Consider the following 16,419-nt stretch of genomic DNA (forward strand, 5'->3'; position numbering starts at 1 on the left):
TGACCACATTTTAAAATAAGTGAAGTAATGCACACTGCCATCAAAAAAGATGGATGGGCATAAGAACATTAAGTTCAGAGTTCAAAGCTATCCAAGTGCACTGGAAAATTGTTATCCACATAAAAAGTTACAACATATTCTGCCCAGGGCAACCTGCAAGTTGGCTTCTGTCCTCATGATCAACTGCAGTTATTCACTCCATTTTTGAGGTTCAGGCTGTGAGTACCATTCCATATCTTGCCGACATGGCAGCACCCATGCACAAATGGGAGGCTCCAGCAAGCTCAAGAAACCCCATAAAGATAGTATAAAAATAGGGGGAAATCTAAAGAAGGAACATCTAGAACCATGCAGATGGAGCTAGCTCCAAGGCTGACTCTTGGGAGAGAAAACCAGAAAAGTGGGTTGAAGGGGCAATAACATTGAATGACTCACATCACATTGCGTGGCTATTCCCTCCCCCCCCACAGGTGTAAAGAATAAAGACACAGGACACAAGAATTTAAGTTAATGGGCGAAAATGGCCACAACTTTATTGATTACAGGTAAGAGAGGTATTGGCTTTAGGCATTGGCCCCTAACCGACTATCCGGTCTAACCGGGAAGGGTTAAACACCAACAGGGGGAGCTACCTGAGATGCGTATCCCTAGGCGCTCCCCGAGGGGTTACCGCTCGGGGGCGCGCTTTAGGCCCTAGCCTCCGTAGGTTTCGGACGAGGCGTCGCCCCTCGGAGTCCTTTAACGAACTACCCTTCAATCATTGGGGGAGGTGATGGCGCTCCTCCCCCCCGACCTCATTTGCATGACAATACCCCGGCCAATGCCTACCGCTAAAACCGGGAAAGTTGTGACGAATTTGCTACGAGGTAGGCGAAAAACCAAGTGGCTCACGAACCAGCCAATTAGCCAAATGGGAAAAAATTCCTACCTGGCCCCAGACGGCAACCGGCCGAAGCCCATAGCAAGGTCGATGGCGGAACCTAAAGGGTGGGTGGGTGGGAATTCGCGCTCGCTGCCAGGGAGAAAAGGGGCGAGCCGGTGGCTGCCCCAACCTTATGTGGCCTCTAGGAGGCCCGCCCCTGCCGCCAGCCGGTTGGCTGGCACGCGGGGGTGTGACTGGGGAATCCCTGAATCGCGCGAGGCTGTCCTCAGCCTCGCCGGAACGTGGGGGGTGACTGGGGAAACCCTGTAACCCCGCGAGGCTGACCTCAGCCCCGCGGGAGTGTGGGAGGGGTCGTGAGCCCGCAACTCCACCCCCTCCTGAGGATCGGTAGTGGCATTGCGTGGCTATTCCCTCCCCCCCCACAGGTGTAAAGAATAAAGACACAGGACACAAGAATTTAAGTTAATGGGCGAAAATGGCCACAACTTTATTGATTACAGGTAAGAGAGGTATTGGCTTTAGGCATTGGCCCCTAACCGACTATCCGGTCTAACCGGGAAGGGTTAAACACCAACAGGGGGAGCTACCTGAGATGCGTATCCCTAGGCGCTCCCCGAGGGGTTACCGCTCGGGGGCGCGCTTTAGGCCCTAGCCTCCGTAGGTTTCGGACGAGGCGTCGCCCCTCGGAGTCCTTTAACGAACTACCCTTCAATCATTGGGGGAGGTGATGGCGCTCCTCCCCCCCGACCTCATTTGCATGACAATACCCCGGCCAATGCCTACCGCCACACGAGCCGCATTAAGCAGGCTCGCCGCCAATACCCTCAGACCTGTAACCAATCCCTAATTCCCCTAAAAATGTCCGCAAGCCAGATATCGTTGCCGGCATCAGATAAATGCACGCCATCCCAGCGATAAAGCGTATCTTTGCAATATTGAATTTCGGGGTGTTTGATAACTCGTCCGCCCAACGCGGCCACCCTGCGCCCGACGTTGCGCTCCACGATTCGCCTGGCTTTATCCACCGCAGCGGGTTTCACCGCATCCCGCCAATGCCGCCTTTCCAACAAGGAAGACCAAAATAATGTAGTGTTAGCGTGAGACGCCTGTAACCGTTCCAAATCATTTATAATGTTCCACATTAAGTTCACCCCTTTCCTATATGCCAGGTCGTTCTCACCCAGTTGTATGACCAAGGCATCCGGGGCACCCTCATCCGCGATTTTTTGGGATATGACTGGGAAGAATTCTTCCCAACGCATACCCCGCCTAGAGATCCATGAAACTTTAACATAGTTAGGTAGCTTGAGGTCAGCGTCCCAACGCCTAAATTCCGCTCGGCGTTTCGCCCAATGAACGATACTGTGACCGATAATCCACAGTTGCACCAAGGCAGCACCTGGAAGAATAGAATAAGAGAGCCGGGTAAGGGGAGAGTAAAGACCAGCGGGGAATTAAAAGGGCTTACGAATGTAGCCCTTATATGCGTTGGATTTCCAGCGCCCCATTTCCATAATCCTCTCAGCAGGGAAGCCCATATGTACGGCGGTAGTCGCTGCCCCAATGCGAAAGGAGTGTGCGGCGTACTCCTCCTGTGGAAGACCAATGGCTGCCACTGCCTTACGCATGACTCTCGTGAACTGATGTTTGGAAAGAAAGGAGCCATCAGCATGAACGAAGAAAGGGCCATTAAAATTCGGTCTCACGCACAGATATTTTCTAGCATCTTTTACTGGGCAAGGGCCAGCCCTCTGGGTTGCCTGGAGGCGGATCAAGGTTCCCCTGCCAAGCTGATCGGTTTTGGAACTGCGGATTTTTAGCAACACGTGCGAGCTGGCAACTGTTACGTCCCCCAACAACAGGCCCCTATTGGCTGTAAGGTGTTCGCAGACCACCTCGCCAATGCGTAACGCCCCGAAAAATGCGAAGGAAAATGCTGCGGAGAATAATCTGGCCTCATACCTAGACCAACAAAGGACCCTAAGCTTCCTGCGTATTTGGGTAAGTATGTCAAGCGTTATGGGCCTTCTACCATCTTGGCCCTGCGGTCTGGCCCTGCGCCAGCCCTCCAGCATTTTGCGAACTACAAAATGTGAACAGGGATCAACAGAGAATAAAGCTTTAGAAAAGAAAGATATCGCTGCCGAATGGATGTTGAGGGTTTTGGGGGCCCGACCCAGATCGCGAAGCTTAACCATATACTCGATGACTTCTGACTTAGATGGCGGCCTGCCAGGCCTAAACCTCTCCTTCTTCCTGCGGAAAGACGTAAAGTCTAGCCATGCCTTATTGTAAGATTTAAGGGTGGAAGGCGCCAGCGCAGACAATACTCCCTTTATTGCTTCTCGTTCCCAATACTCCAGAGGTGCTCCGGAAACGGTTGCGGCTGCTGCTGCGCATCCGGCGCCAATGAGCGAAAGCGTTCCATCTGGAAACGAGATAGAGCATCCGCAATGTTATTGTCTATACCAGGAACGAATTTGGCGGAAGCGTGGAGGTTCAACCGCAGGCATGAAAGAACGAAATACCGCAAAAGCGAAGCAACCCTTGGGGAATGCGCGGATTGCCTATTTAAGACCGAGACCACCGCCTGGTTGTCCGTCCAGAAACAAACTCTATGATTTCTAAACTGCTCTTCCCAGATGTGGATTGCGACAACTATTGGGAAGAATTCCAGGAATGTCAAATCGCGCAGTATTGGTTTACCTTGCCACGAGGGAGGCCAGCGCTGGGCGCACCACTGACCCCTGAAGTAAACGCCAAAACCTAGGGACCCGGCTGCATCCGAATGTACCTGAAAGTCCGATTGCAGCACCAAAGTATCCTGCCATAAAGATATGCCATTAAAACCATCTAGGAATTGCAACCAGACTTGCAGGTCAGACTTCACAGCCTTAGAAAGGCGAACCCTATGATGCGGAGACCGTAAACCCGCTGACAGCTTAGCTAGACGGCCGCAAAAGGGGCGGCCAGGGGAAACCACACGGCAGGCAAAGTTGAGGTGCCCCAAAAGGGATTGAATTTGCCTCAAGGTGACCTTCTTTAAGGGGAGCATTTGGCCAATAAGTTCTTTTAAGGCAGCCAACTTCTCGGATGGTAGCCGCGAAGTTTGGGCCAATGTATCCAGTTCGATCCCCAAATAAGTCATGGTCGTGACTGGGCCCTCTGTTTTTTCGTTCGCCAGGGGGACACCCAATTCGCTGGCTAGGGCTTCAAAAGCTTGGAGCAGGGTCCCGCACTCACCGGCGCTCCTTGCCACCAGAATAAAATCATCGAGGTAGTGCCCTACCCCTTCGGAGCCAGTCCTGAACTTCAAAGCCCATTCTAAAAATGTACTAAAGGTCTCAAATGAAGCACAGGCAATAGAACAACCCATAGGCATGGCTTTGTCGATGAAGAAATCACCCTGGAACTTGAATCCCAACCAGCGGTAGTCATCTGGGTGAACTGGGAGAAGGCGAAATGCCGACTCAATGTCGCATTTTGCCATAAAGGCGCCCGTACCAAAACTCCTCACCAACCGCACAGCTTGATCGAAAGATGCATACTTCACCGTGCACATTTCTTGGGGGATGGCGTCATTGACTGAGGCACCCTTAGGATAAGACAAGTTATGTATCATTCGAAATTCGCCGGGAGCCTTCTTAGGGACAATACCGAGGGGAGAAATATGCAAACCTTCAATGGGAGGGGAAGAAAAGGGACCGGCCACCCTCCCAGCCGCGATCTCTTTTTGGATCTTTTTTGCGGCAATGTTGGGTCGTTCAAGCACAGACTTCTGGTTGGGAGGACAACTAGCGTTAGGGGTGAAGGTAACTGGGATTCTAAACCCCTTAGAGAACCCTTCATCTAACAAGCCGGCCGCTTGTCTATCTGGGTAAAGCTTTAACAGTGCTCTCAGGGGCTGTAATTTTATCGGGGAGTACGCCAGGCTGAGGGAAACGTTAGTACCGGGCCCCAGATGGTCCTTGTGCGGTACCCGCAGGTCCCGCGGGGGCACCTCGACTACCCCGTGTGAGGTGACCCCTGCCTCCACGAAAGGGCTGCTGCCTCCCTTTGTAGCAGTTGATTGCAGGGTGGCTGCCCAAGCACTTGTCACATTCGTGCATGTACTTACAAGCTGTGCGCAGGCAGGTACCCTTGTTGAAGTCCCAACACTGTCTACGGCGTTGCGACTCAACCTTACCGGACTTCGGCTGCCCAGAGGATTTCTTTTCGATGTTCGGTCCCACATGCTCCAACCAGCAGTTGTTGTCCTTTTGGTCCCAGCGCGTCGAGGAGAGCGTTGAGGCGTTCCTCCGGAATTCCTCATCATACGCCAAGGCGGCCTCATCGCCTGCCAACTCCCGAGCCCGCCTGACGTGCGCGAGATAAGCCGCGAGGTGCATGCCTCGCTTCGGATAACAACCAGCCACTACTGCCATAAAAACTTGATACCCGTTAAGCCAATTCTCGAACGTTCGTTCAACCCGAGGAGCCCTGTACCTCTTTTTACCGTAATACCTTCTTTTCTCACCCTTACCCTTAACTTGAGCTGGGGGTACCAATGAAAACATGTCAACGTAATCGCCATTCAATATCTTATTCCGCTTCCTCTTAGAGAGGAGATTCCCCAGAACAAAGTCTGTGGCTGCATGGGTTGAGACTTTAACGTCCTGGACCAGAGCGCCATCCTTCCAGTCAAGGGTGCCGTTAAAGGCTTTTCTGTGAGAATTGGCCCTCCTTTCATGCATCCACCGTGGAAGACCTGTGTCTTCGCCCTCCCCCCAATATGTCTCCAAGGGAGCAATATAAGTAAATTCCTAAACAAAAGGCAAGAATATAGAAAAAAAAAAACGTTCTAAAAGCAATTGCCAGGCCCCTCTCCCTTAAACAAAATGGCTGCCGTAGCTTCTCCTGAGGCCTCCCAAGATGCTGGGAGAGCGTCCCCAGTTGGGGCTAGGGGGCGTGCAGCTAGGAAATCACAGTAATTAATTCAGGCAGAACCACGGCAATATAAGTAAATTCCTAAACAGAAGTCAAGAATATAGAAAAAAAAACGTTTCAAATGCAATTGCCAGGCCCCTTCCCCTTAAACAAAATGGCTGCCGTAGCTTCGCTTGAGGCCTCCCAAGATGGCGACTGGCAAAACGCTACTCTGCCCTCACTTAAAATGGCTTCCCTGCCTTCACCACGTGGTTCAGAACTGAGACGCTCCTCAGGCAACCGGCAATGGGCAGAGACCCTCCCCCAAAGCGCTGACGACCGGCTGCATGCAGTATACAGGGGTTGCAGATGCCGCCTCTAGCACAGCGCCCAAACACCCCCCCAAAGGCGCCCACCGAAGCTCCCTTTTTCCGCCAGAAAAAACCTCAAGCAAGCGCTGAAGCGGCTCGCTGCTCGACGTCCTTGGCGATGCTCCCCGGAGGAGGAGTAGCTGTGCTGGTAAGGGGGAGAGTAGCGTCGACGATTTGAAGGAGGCGCGGGGGGGCTAGAGGTCGAAGGAGAGTCTCCTGAATCCCAGCCGAGGCACACGGAAGAGGGAATCCAAATTAAGGCAGCCGCGCTAAGAAGACGATCCAAGTATTCGCGCTCGCTGCCAGGGAGAAAAGGGGCGAGCCGGTGGCTGCCCCAACCTTATGTGGCCTCTAGGAGGCCCGCCCCTGCCGCCAGCCGGTTGGCTGGCACGCGGGGGTGTGACTGGGGAATCCCTGAATCGCGCGAGGCTGTCCTCAGCCTCGCCGGAACGTGGGGGGTGACTGGGGAAACCCTGTAACCCCGCGAGGCTGACCTCAGCCCCGCGGGAGTGTGGGAGGGGTCGTGAGCCCGCAACTCCACCCCCTCCTGAGGATCGGTAGTGGCATTTTGTGCAGGTATCAATTATTGTGTAACAAACACTCCTAACATACTTGGTATATTTTAAGCAATGTTTCAGGATTTACTTACATTTTTAATATTCTCCACTTACTATACAGTGGTACCTCGGATTAAGTACTTAATTCGTTCTGGAGGTCCGTACTTAACCTGAAACTGTTCTTAACCTGAAGCACCACTTTAGCTAATGAAGCCTCCTGCTACTGCCGTACCGCCGGAGCACAATTTCTGTTCTCATCCTGAAGCAAAGTTCTTAACCTGAAGCACTATTTCTGGGTTAGCAGAGTCTGTAACCTGAAGCGTATGTAACCCGAGGTACCACTGTATATTGTTATAGCTGCAATGCTATCAAGTTTGTTTGTTTGTATAAAAAATGCTGCCACCAGTCTTGGGATGCTGTTCCAATATCCATTTCCAGGTGTATGTTCGCTCAGCATCCTCTTCTCCACGCAAAGGGATGGGCATCTGGGTTTGCTAGCCAAATTGTCTTTGGATCAATGCTTACGACTCTCCAAAATGCCAAGAGTCAGCCAGAGCAGCCTAATAATCCTCTTACTGTTTCTGGTTATCTTTGTAAAGCAAACAGCTGCCAAACACTGCTAAAGTTTCCAGAGCTTGGGTGGGGGCAGGGAGAGAAAGCATCCTCACTCCAGATTTCATATTCACAGAATCCTTTCATGTCATCGACTCTTCGTATGTTCTAAAGCTCTTATGACATCTGTTGGGTGAATGCAGCTTTTTGCTGGTAACTCCCACCCATTAATCATCATAGAATAAATGTACCATTTTATAAATTAAAGTCAGGCCTCCTGAGTAGTGGCACCGATAAAACTTGTTTTTAAAAATAATATTATTTTTTTTAGGGGCTCCTACATATATGCCCAAAGTAGATGGAAATTCTGAAATCCATACACACAATGGAACTTACTCGGCCAGTAATTTCCCTTTGGGGGCAAGGCATACAGAGTCAATTTCTCACTTGGAATGATAAAATGAAGTGGAAGAGCTTGGGGAAACTTGCAGCTTTCACGTAAGTATATGGTCCACAGAAAACAATTTCTTCTATAAAGCCCCTCCTCCTCCCAGAGGGGAGAGGTGTTGTGAGCGGGAGCCGTTCCCATGTCAGCAGAAATGCCCCCCGCTACGTGGGGTGGGTCATATATAGGTTGCTTGATCCAATGCCTAAGCCAATACCACTCACATGCTGTAACCAACAAAGTTGTGGCCTTCTTTAGCCCATTAACCTAATATACATGTGTCCTTGTGTCTTATTTACCCCTACGCAGGTTGCGGGTCCTCCACTCACAAGCAGAAATATCTTCAGCCCATGCAGTGCACCTCCAGGGGTGAAGTCAAACTGCTGGAGGATCACAGTGCTTGGTGCAACTCACATTGCTTCTGTTCCATTAGCAGCGCTGAAGTGAGATACCCCCACCTGCCATGCTGGGGCACAAGCATGGGCAGTGTGTATAGAGATCCTAGGCTGCTCAGATGACAAGACTCCCCTCTCGGTCTCTCTGATGTGGTCCAAAGGAAAGCAGAGAAAGACGTTTGGCACTAGCTTGGCTGCAGGAGTTGCCTTAAGGAGGCGTCCAAGATGCCTTCAATCCATCTTAGGAACTCAACTCCGGATTTGGGTGGGGTTTACTCCTTAGCCTTTTCTTCTCCCAAAGATGTCCTGCAATATAATTGGGTCAACCTTGGGTACTGAGCACCTTGATCTAGCCAGGGGAGGCAATGCTGTTCCTTGTTAACACCAGGCAGCAAAATGTGTTAGGCCTGATAGAGGGTCACATTATTAGGGTTGTAAGCTAGCATACTCCCTGACATGTCTGTGATTCAGTTATGGATTGTTATTTTAACCAAGGAGCATTGGATCCTGTGAACCTCCATTTCAAAGTGAAGTGCTGCAGCCAAGACACAGTTTTTTGCTGCTTGCGAGAACTAAGAACCTAAGAAGACCCTTGCTGAATCAGACTCAATACCCATCTAGTCCAGATCACTGTTCTCGCAGCCATCAACCAGACACTGAGGAGAGGCTCACAGGCAGGAGCTCAATGCAACTGCATTTCCCCACTTGTGCAACTGGTATTCCAAATGCAGACAGAGCTTCCATGGCTACTGGCCGGGGTAGCCTTATCCTCAGAGAATTGTTCTAAACTCCTTTTAAAGTCATTCAGGGTGGTAGCTATCACCTCATCTTGCAAGAATGAATTTCACAGTTTAACTATGTGAAGAAATACTTCCTTTGGTCTACCTCAAATCTTCCCACATTCAGTTGCACAGGATGACCCTGGGTACTAATAATGTAAAGGTAAAGGTAAAGGGACCCCTGACCATTAGGTCCAGTCATGGCCGACTCAGGGGTTGCAGTGCTCATCTCTCTTTATTGGCCAAGGGAGCCGGCGTACATCTGGTCATGTGGCCAGCATGACTAAGCCTCTTCTGGCGAACCAGAACAGCGCACGGAAACACCGTTTACCTTCCCGCCAGAGTGGTACCTATTTATCTACTTGCACTTTGACGTGCTTTTGAACTGCTAGGTGGGCAGGAGCAGGGACCGAGCAATGGGAGCTCACCTTGTCGTGGGGATTCGAACTACCGACCTTCTGATCGGCAAGCCCTAGGCTCTGTGGTTTAACCCACAGCGCCACCCGCATCCCTTACTAATAATGGAAGAGAGAATAAAAAATATCTTTAGTCTTTTTCTGCACACCATACAGAATTTTAGATATCACTATCATGTCACTCCTGGCTTGCCTTTTTTCAACACTATAAAGTCCCAAATGTTGCAATCTTTCCTCATAGGAAGGTATGAGGAAAGCCTTGTGACACTCTAAATTTCTTGGAAGAATTCATAATTCAGTTATTAATGTCTTTGCCCAGCCGGGAGTATTTCATCTTTCACAGTCCAACCAAACATTATCTTTTACATGCTACATACCATAAAAAATGTCCATTGCTTACACGCATGCCATTATACCAACTTATACTTGACCTGCTCTCAACTATTTTTCCTCCTGAGTGAGAACTGATCAACTGATATGAATGTTTGACGTAAATCCTACTGGAGTATGAACTGGGATTCCTGATTTCACTTGAGCATCTCTGTACATAGGAGGGGGGTCACCTCATCAATGTCTTGAACAACATCAGGAAGGCAACATATCTCCAAAAGATTTCCCTGAAGATGACTTCCCTTAACTCTCACTTTACTCTTTCATTTTTATGCTTCACAGGGTGTCAAGGTTGTTTTTCAGACTATAGTTCTGATTGAAATAAATCAAAATGACCTATGGTAGTTACTGTTTTAGATTAGTTTGGAGAGAGTACATCTGGCGGGGTCCAAAGAACCATACAAGTCCAGAACTTTGAAGCTGTGCTTCACAAACAACAGTTGTATGGGAAATAAATTTTAAAATGGAAAGGAGTTCCAAAAGTAGGGTTTGTTTGTTTGTTATTTAAAAAATATGACATAGGAGCTTTTCAGAACAGGGAGGGAACACTATAATCACAGTGGGCTTTAGATCTGGGCCATTGCATCAGCCTTGAGGACTGGTGGTGGTGGTGGTTGTTGCTGCAGTTCTTAGCAAATGGTATTTGTCAAGAGGCTTCAGTACTTAATTCCTCAATTAAGTTCCTCCCTTATGAACCTAATTGCCCCTTCCTGAGCTTCTTGTGCTGAAAGAGCAACCAACACGTGGAGAAGTGGTTAATGTGGCCAGTGAAATGATGTAAAGATAGATATAAACATTCTTAATCCTCCTGCTGGAAATGGTTGCACAGTTAATTAATAAAAGAGGGGAAGCCACGGCTGCTTTGCATGAGAATTTGTGGGACGAGTGCCCATTGTTAAATTAAGATCATCCCATTCACTTCTGAGCATTTTTTTCACTGGAGTTCTTGCTTCAACTTTTGCCGATGGATGTCAGCCAGCTTAAAAGATTTACAGTCTTCAAAAGCTGCTTTTACTAACATGTGGATCTTGTAAAGGTGTTCAATGGTGTTTAAGCAGCTTTAGAAGTAAATCCTGCCTTCTGCGCAAGTTCATTCCCCTCTATTCCCCTCTTAATTTGGCTATGGACTTGGCTTCTTTGTTCTTTCATGACTAATATTGCCATCTGTGACCATTACATATTGACATAGCAATGTTACATATTAAGCACAAGGAAACCCAGAATGCTTGAGCTCATCTGAGTATTTGTTACTTAAAGCCTGAGTCCTCCTTGCAGCCACCTGAATCCTTCCAGGCTTCTCCAGGTTCCTAACAAACTGCAATCAATCAGGATGTTGCTAGGACCTTGGAATGCAAGGCCTCGTTTGTAAGGCCCCCTTTGCCCATATTACAAAAAGGAAAATTCCCAAACGGCACTCCGGTTTTATTCAGCACCATAGACTCATAAAAAAGCAGGGTTCACGTTTATGGCATTAGCTTAGCTACGACTAGGAGCACATCCCTTTGGGAGTTGCCAAAATCCATTTTTGAGTTGAGACCTCATAGATGACAGTAGCTGCACCACTCCCAACTCTGAACTATGACAGCTGCCTTTAGGAACTGGACTCCAGTCCAGCAGACGTTCAACAGCCAGAGAAGATTATAAACAAGCACCAGGCCGTGTCCCTGTCCGTGCTTGAGGAGCATGGGGGGAAGGGCGGAAGCAGGTGCAGGGAAGAAATGTTCTCTCTAAAAACATCTTGAAGCGGATGTGAGGCAAGGTGGAGGCTGAGACTCTCTGAGGAGAGCTTGCATCCTTTCATTTTCCACAAGGGCATGGGCAAAGCCAAACCTTCTTTGACCTCACAGTCAAGAGCTGCAGCCCTGAACATCAGATATGCTCTTGTTCCACAACATTTTTACATCAGGCAATCTGTCTTTCATCAACAGACTCTCAGTGCATCCATTTAAACCTAGTAGTAAAAACTGGAAAATAAGACGAGGGTTATCTGGTGGATGAGAGGGGCAACTGCTTTAACATCCCAAATTCACTGTCTTTCCTGTAGCAGCCTGAAGCGGGAAAGAATAACCCCTTGCAGGAGTGTTGCATATATCCTACATTAACATGGATGGGGGGGGGCCAAATGCATAGAATTTCTGCTTCCAATACAGTGGTATCTCAGGTTAAGAACTTAATTCATTCTGGAGGTCCGTTCTTAACCTGAAACTGTTCTAAACCTGAGGTACCACTTTAGCTAATGGGGCCTCCTGCTGCTGCCGCCACACGATTTCTGTTCTCATCCTGAAGCAAAGTTCTTAACCCGAGGTAATATTTCTGGGTTAGCAGAGTCTGTAACCTGAAACGTATGCAACCCGAAGCGTCTGTAACCCGAGGTACCACTGCATCCAGAAACCTGATTTGCCACAGAAGCAGACCAGACACAACTTTTGATTTAATAGTCTGCATCCACCATGGCTTCAAGTTCTGCTATGATACCAAACTCATGATGTCCCTCCTTTCTTTTTCTTTTTTTAAAATAATTTTTATTAACTGGCCAATCACATCAAATTAAATCACATCGCATAAATTCCAAATTACAAAGCCAAATTTTTAAATTTTGTTGGGGGAACCCATACTTCAAGATCCAAAGGGGGACTCAGATCATGTTCTTATTACTGCGTTAATGTCCAAATCAGTCCAGACAAAGTTCATAATTCTATCCAGTCTTATTTTTGTGTTTCCACATCATATCTTATTCATATAATTTCTCTTTTTCCTTTACGATCTCTTCTGTTAGTCTCCTTAAGCCAATAAGCAAGTATAATAATCCTGTGTGGATTTCCCGTTCCTCCACTAAGTCCAGATGGTTTCCATATATCTCCTTTGTAGATAACATCGCTCTTTCCATCATAAATTTGGCATTTGTCGCTCTTAAGTCCCACCGAGGAGTTGATCCACGATATGTAAACAACTCTATTTCCCTATTTCTCCTCCCAGACCCAAGAGCTCCAACAGTGCCTCCCAAAATGGCGACGGCATTTTTAACTGCGTCATTCCAAAACTCTTAGCTTTCCAGCTTCAACTTGAAACATTGCTTTGGTTCGAAAGTTTATCTCCACACAGCCTTAAATCCATAGCTTAAGTCCTTAATTTCTGACTCATTAGGGGAGGGGATTCTTGTTAAATCACATTAAAAAAGGGAAGGCAGGTTTTTCCCCCCTCCCCCCTCAGTCATTTGTCGTACCGTATCTTGACGTATCTTCTCATATTTTAGTCTTGTCTTGTCCCTCCTTTCTTCCAGTTGCCCAGTGGCAACTGTTTAAGGTTGGGTTTTTATAGACTGTCAGTGGAAGTGTGAGTGCACTAATTTCTGAGAACGCTTGCCATTTGTGGCCACTTCAAACTGGAAGGGCAATCATAGTGGCAACACCAGCCTGGGACAGGCCCTGAGGAAACCATTTGTGCTTGGCATATGATCACCATACATTTTGGGATGGTGTTGGTCCACACTTTATGCTTTTTTACTGCAGGAAACACAACAGCACAAGATCAGTATGGCTGCATCAATGTACTTCTCTTAACTAGTGATCTTCTTGAGGTGATCCTTTTCGTTGACTGCATTTGCAACTTTATTTCAACATGGAATTCCATGTTAAAGGGGGGCATGGTGGAAAATTGAAAGAACAGTGCAATAGCAAAAAGAAGGGAAAAGACTGAACTAGACTAACTAATACAGCATGGATAGCCCTTATCCCAATACAGTGATACCTCGGGTTACATATGCTTCAGGTTACATACGCTTCAGGATACAGACTCCGCTAACCCAGAAATAGTGCTTTAGGTTAAGAACTTTGCTTCAGGATGAGAACAGAAATTGTGCTCCAGCGGCGCGGCAGCAGCAGGAGGCCCCATTAGCTAAAGTGGTGCTTCAGGTTAAGAACAGTTTTAGGTTAAGTACGGACCTCCGGAATGAATTAAGTACTTAACCTGAAGTACCACTGTACAAGAAGAGAAATGAAACACTTCCTATTTAGTAGAACCTCATTTGCTTGCGTGGAAAAGCCTTGTTCAGGGAGACTTGGGTTAAATGCATGCTCAGCCACGAGGCTACCAGGTAAACGTGGGCAAGTCGGAAGTGAAATTGACCCAGATCATCTCTGTAGATGTGTTTAGTGCAGAGGTCACTAAAGAGGCTGGTGCCCCCAACCAGGCCATATTGTGACAGCCAAGACTTGCTCATTGTGTCTGAAGGTTAAACTCCTGTCAAACATTGTAGTTAGTTAGGCCAATCCCTCTACAGTCTGAAACAGGGATAGGGAAAGCAAGACGTTCGACATGTTGCTGGACTCCAACTTCAGACCATTGGTCAGGGTGGATGTGAGCTGGAGTTCCACAAACTTTGGAGGGCCAAAAGTTCCTTATCCTTGTTCTGACAGATAAGGATATTCCAGACGGTGCAGATTTTCTTCCTCTTGAAGCACTTTGGCATAGCTGTGCTTGAGAATTTCAGTATCTGCAAATCCTGATATGGTCTGGTCTGATTTGCATCACTCAGACTTATCTGTGAATTGGAACTTAGGTATTTTGTGTGCTTTTGCACTTCTCAACACTTCTTTTAACACAGTTAAGAGGACGTTTTGATGCAGATTTTTAAACAATGCAAATTAGAATGGAATGAATTTATGGTTCACACATGTGAAAATGATACAAACCAGAAATCTACTATTGTCATCATAGGCTGCATCTGAAAAAAGTGTTCTTCCACACAACTATTAAATGTCCTCTCCATTGCCCTGGATGACTCTGTTAGAGAGGTGGAAGCTGTGAACGGTTGTGCGTACCAACTCCTGTTGCCCATTTAAATTCAGGGGTGTGGTATACACAAAATATTAATTAGACTTCAAAACTGAAAATGTTCAGAAGTCAGGAAATGCTTATATCATGACTCACATTGCCAACCACACAGTCCATCCACTTCCCCCCAATAAGGTTAAGTCATGATTTGCATGCAAAGTGCATATAGGGGGAAACAGATGTTTGCATTGGTGAGTGACCAGAACCAGAACACTCCGTAATCGCTGTGATTGGGCCATCTGCTTAATAGTAGCCTAAATAACATAGAGGCATTTCAGCAAATGTGTATCTTTCAATAAAATAAAAATAAAAAGATGGTGAGGGTTTTTTTTAAGGCTGTCATGTTCCTGCATGAGAAATAATAATTAATCAACTAATTATCCGCTCACTACTGGACGCTGCCTTCCTTCCTTCCTTCCTTCCTTCCTTCCTTCCTTCCTTCCTTCCTCTGCCTTCTATACATGCCTTCAAGGCCGATTGCAAAATTGTGATAAAGACAGCATAAAGCATTACAAAAAAAACCAACCTTAATATAAATTCTAAAAATAAAGCAACTTAACATAGTTATACTCAGATTCCATCTTTTGACAGTCAGTTTCCAATTCCATTTTATCAACCAACCCAGGATCATAATGACATGGTCCCAGTTCAAGCTCAGGTTGGACATGGCTGACTGACCGAACCCAAAGGGTGCTCATCAATGGTTCCTCTTCATCCTGGAGAAGAGTGACTAGTGGGGTGCCACAGGGTTCTGTCTTGGGCCCGGTCTTATTCAACATCTTTATCAACAACTTGGATCATGGACTCAAGGGCATCCTGATCAAATTTGCAGATGACACCAAACTGGGAGGGGTGGCTAACACCCCAGAGGACAGGATCACACTTCAAAACGACCTTGACAGATTAGAGAACTGGGCCAAAACAAACAAGATGAATTTTAACAGGGAGAAATATAAAGTATTGCACTTGGGCAAAAAAAAAAAAAAATGAGAGGCACAAATACAAGATGGGTGACACCTGGCTTGAGAGCAGTACATGTGAAAAGGATCTAGGAGTCTCGGTTGACCACAAACTTGACATGAGCCAACAGTGTGACGCGGCAGCTAAAAAAGCCAATGCAATTCTGGGCTGCATCAATAGGAGTATAGCATCTAGATCAAGGGAAGTAATAGTGCCACTGTATTCTGCTCTGGTCAGACCTCACCTGGAGTACTGTGTCCAGTTCTGGGCACCACAGTTCAAGAAGGACACTGACAAACTGGAATGTGTCCAGAGGAGGGCAACCAAAATGGTCAAAGGCCTGGAAACGATGCCTTATGAGGAACGGCTAAGGGAGCTGGGCATGTTTAGCCTGGAGAAGAGGAGGTTAAGGGGTGATATGATAGCCATGTTCAAATATATAAAAGGACGTCACATAGAGGAGGGAGAAAGGTTGTTTTCTGCTGCTCCAGAGAAGCGGACACGGAGCAATGGATCCAAACTACAAGAAATAAAATTTCACCTAAACATTAGGAAGAACTTCCTGACAGTAAGAGCTGTTCGACAGTGGAATTTGCTGCCAAGGAGTGTGGTGGAGTCTCCTTCTTTGGAGGTCTTTAAGCAGAGGCTTGACAACCATATGTCAGGAGTGCTCTGATGGTGTTTCCTGCTTGGCAGGGGGTTGGACTCGATGGCCCTTGTGGTCTCTTCCAACTCTATGATTCTATGATTCTATGGCTGGACCCTTTGCAAGGATCAGGGCCCTCCTACCACATACAGGCAGCAGCTGTTTTAGGCGTGTCCGATATGTGTGCGACTGTGCATGCGCGCATTGCACCAACTCAGAAGTGACACAAAAATGTCGCAAAAACAGGTAGAACGGGGCAGGGCAGGGGCAAGCTGAGTACAAAGCAG

The sequence above is a fragment of the Podarcis gaigeae genome, assembly GCF_964106915.1.
Source record: "Podarcis gaigeae genome assembly, chromosome: 12".
In the NCBI taxonomy this organism is placed as follows: Eukaryota; Metazoa; Chordata; class Lepidosauria; order Squamata; family Lacertidae; genus Podarcis; species Podarcis gaigeae.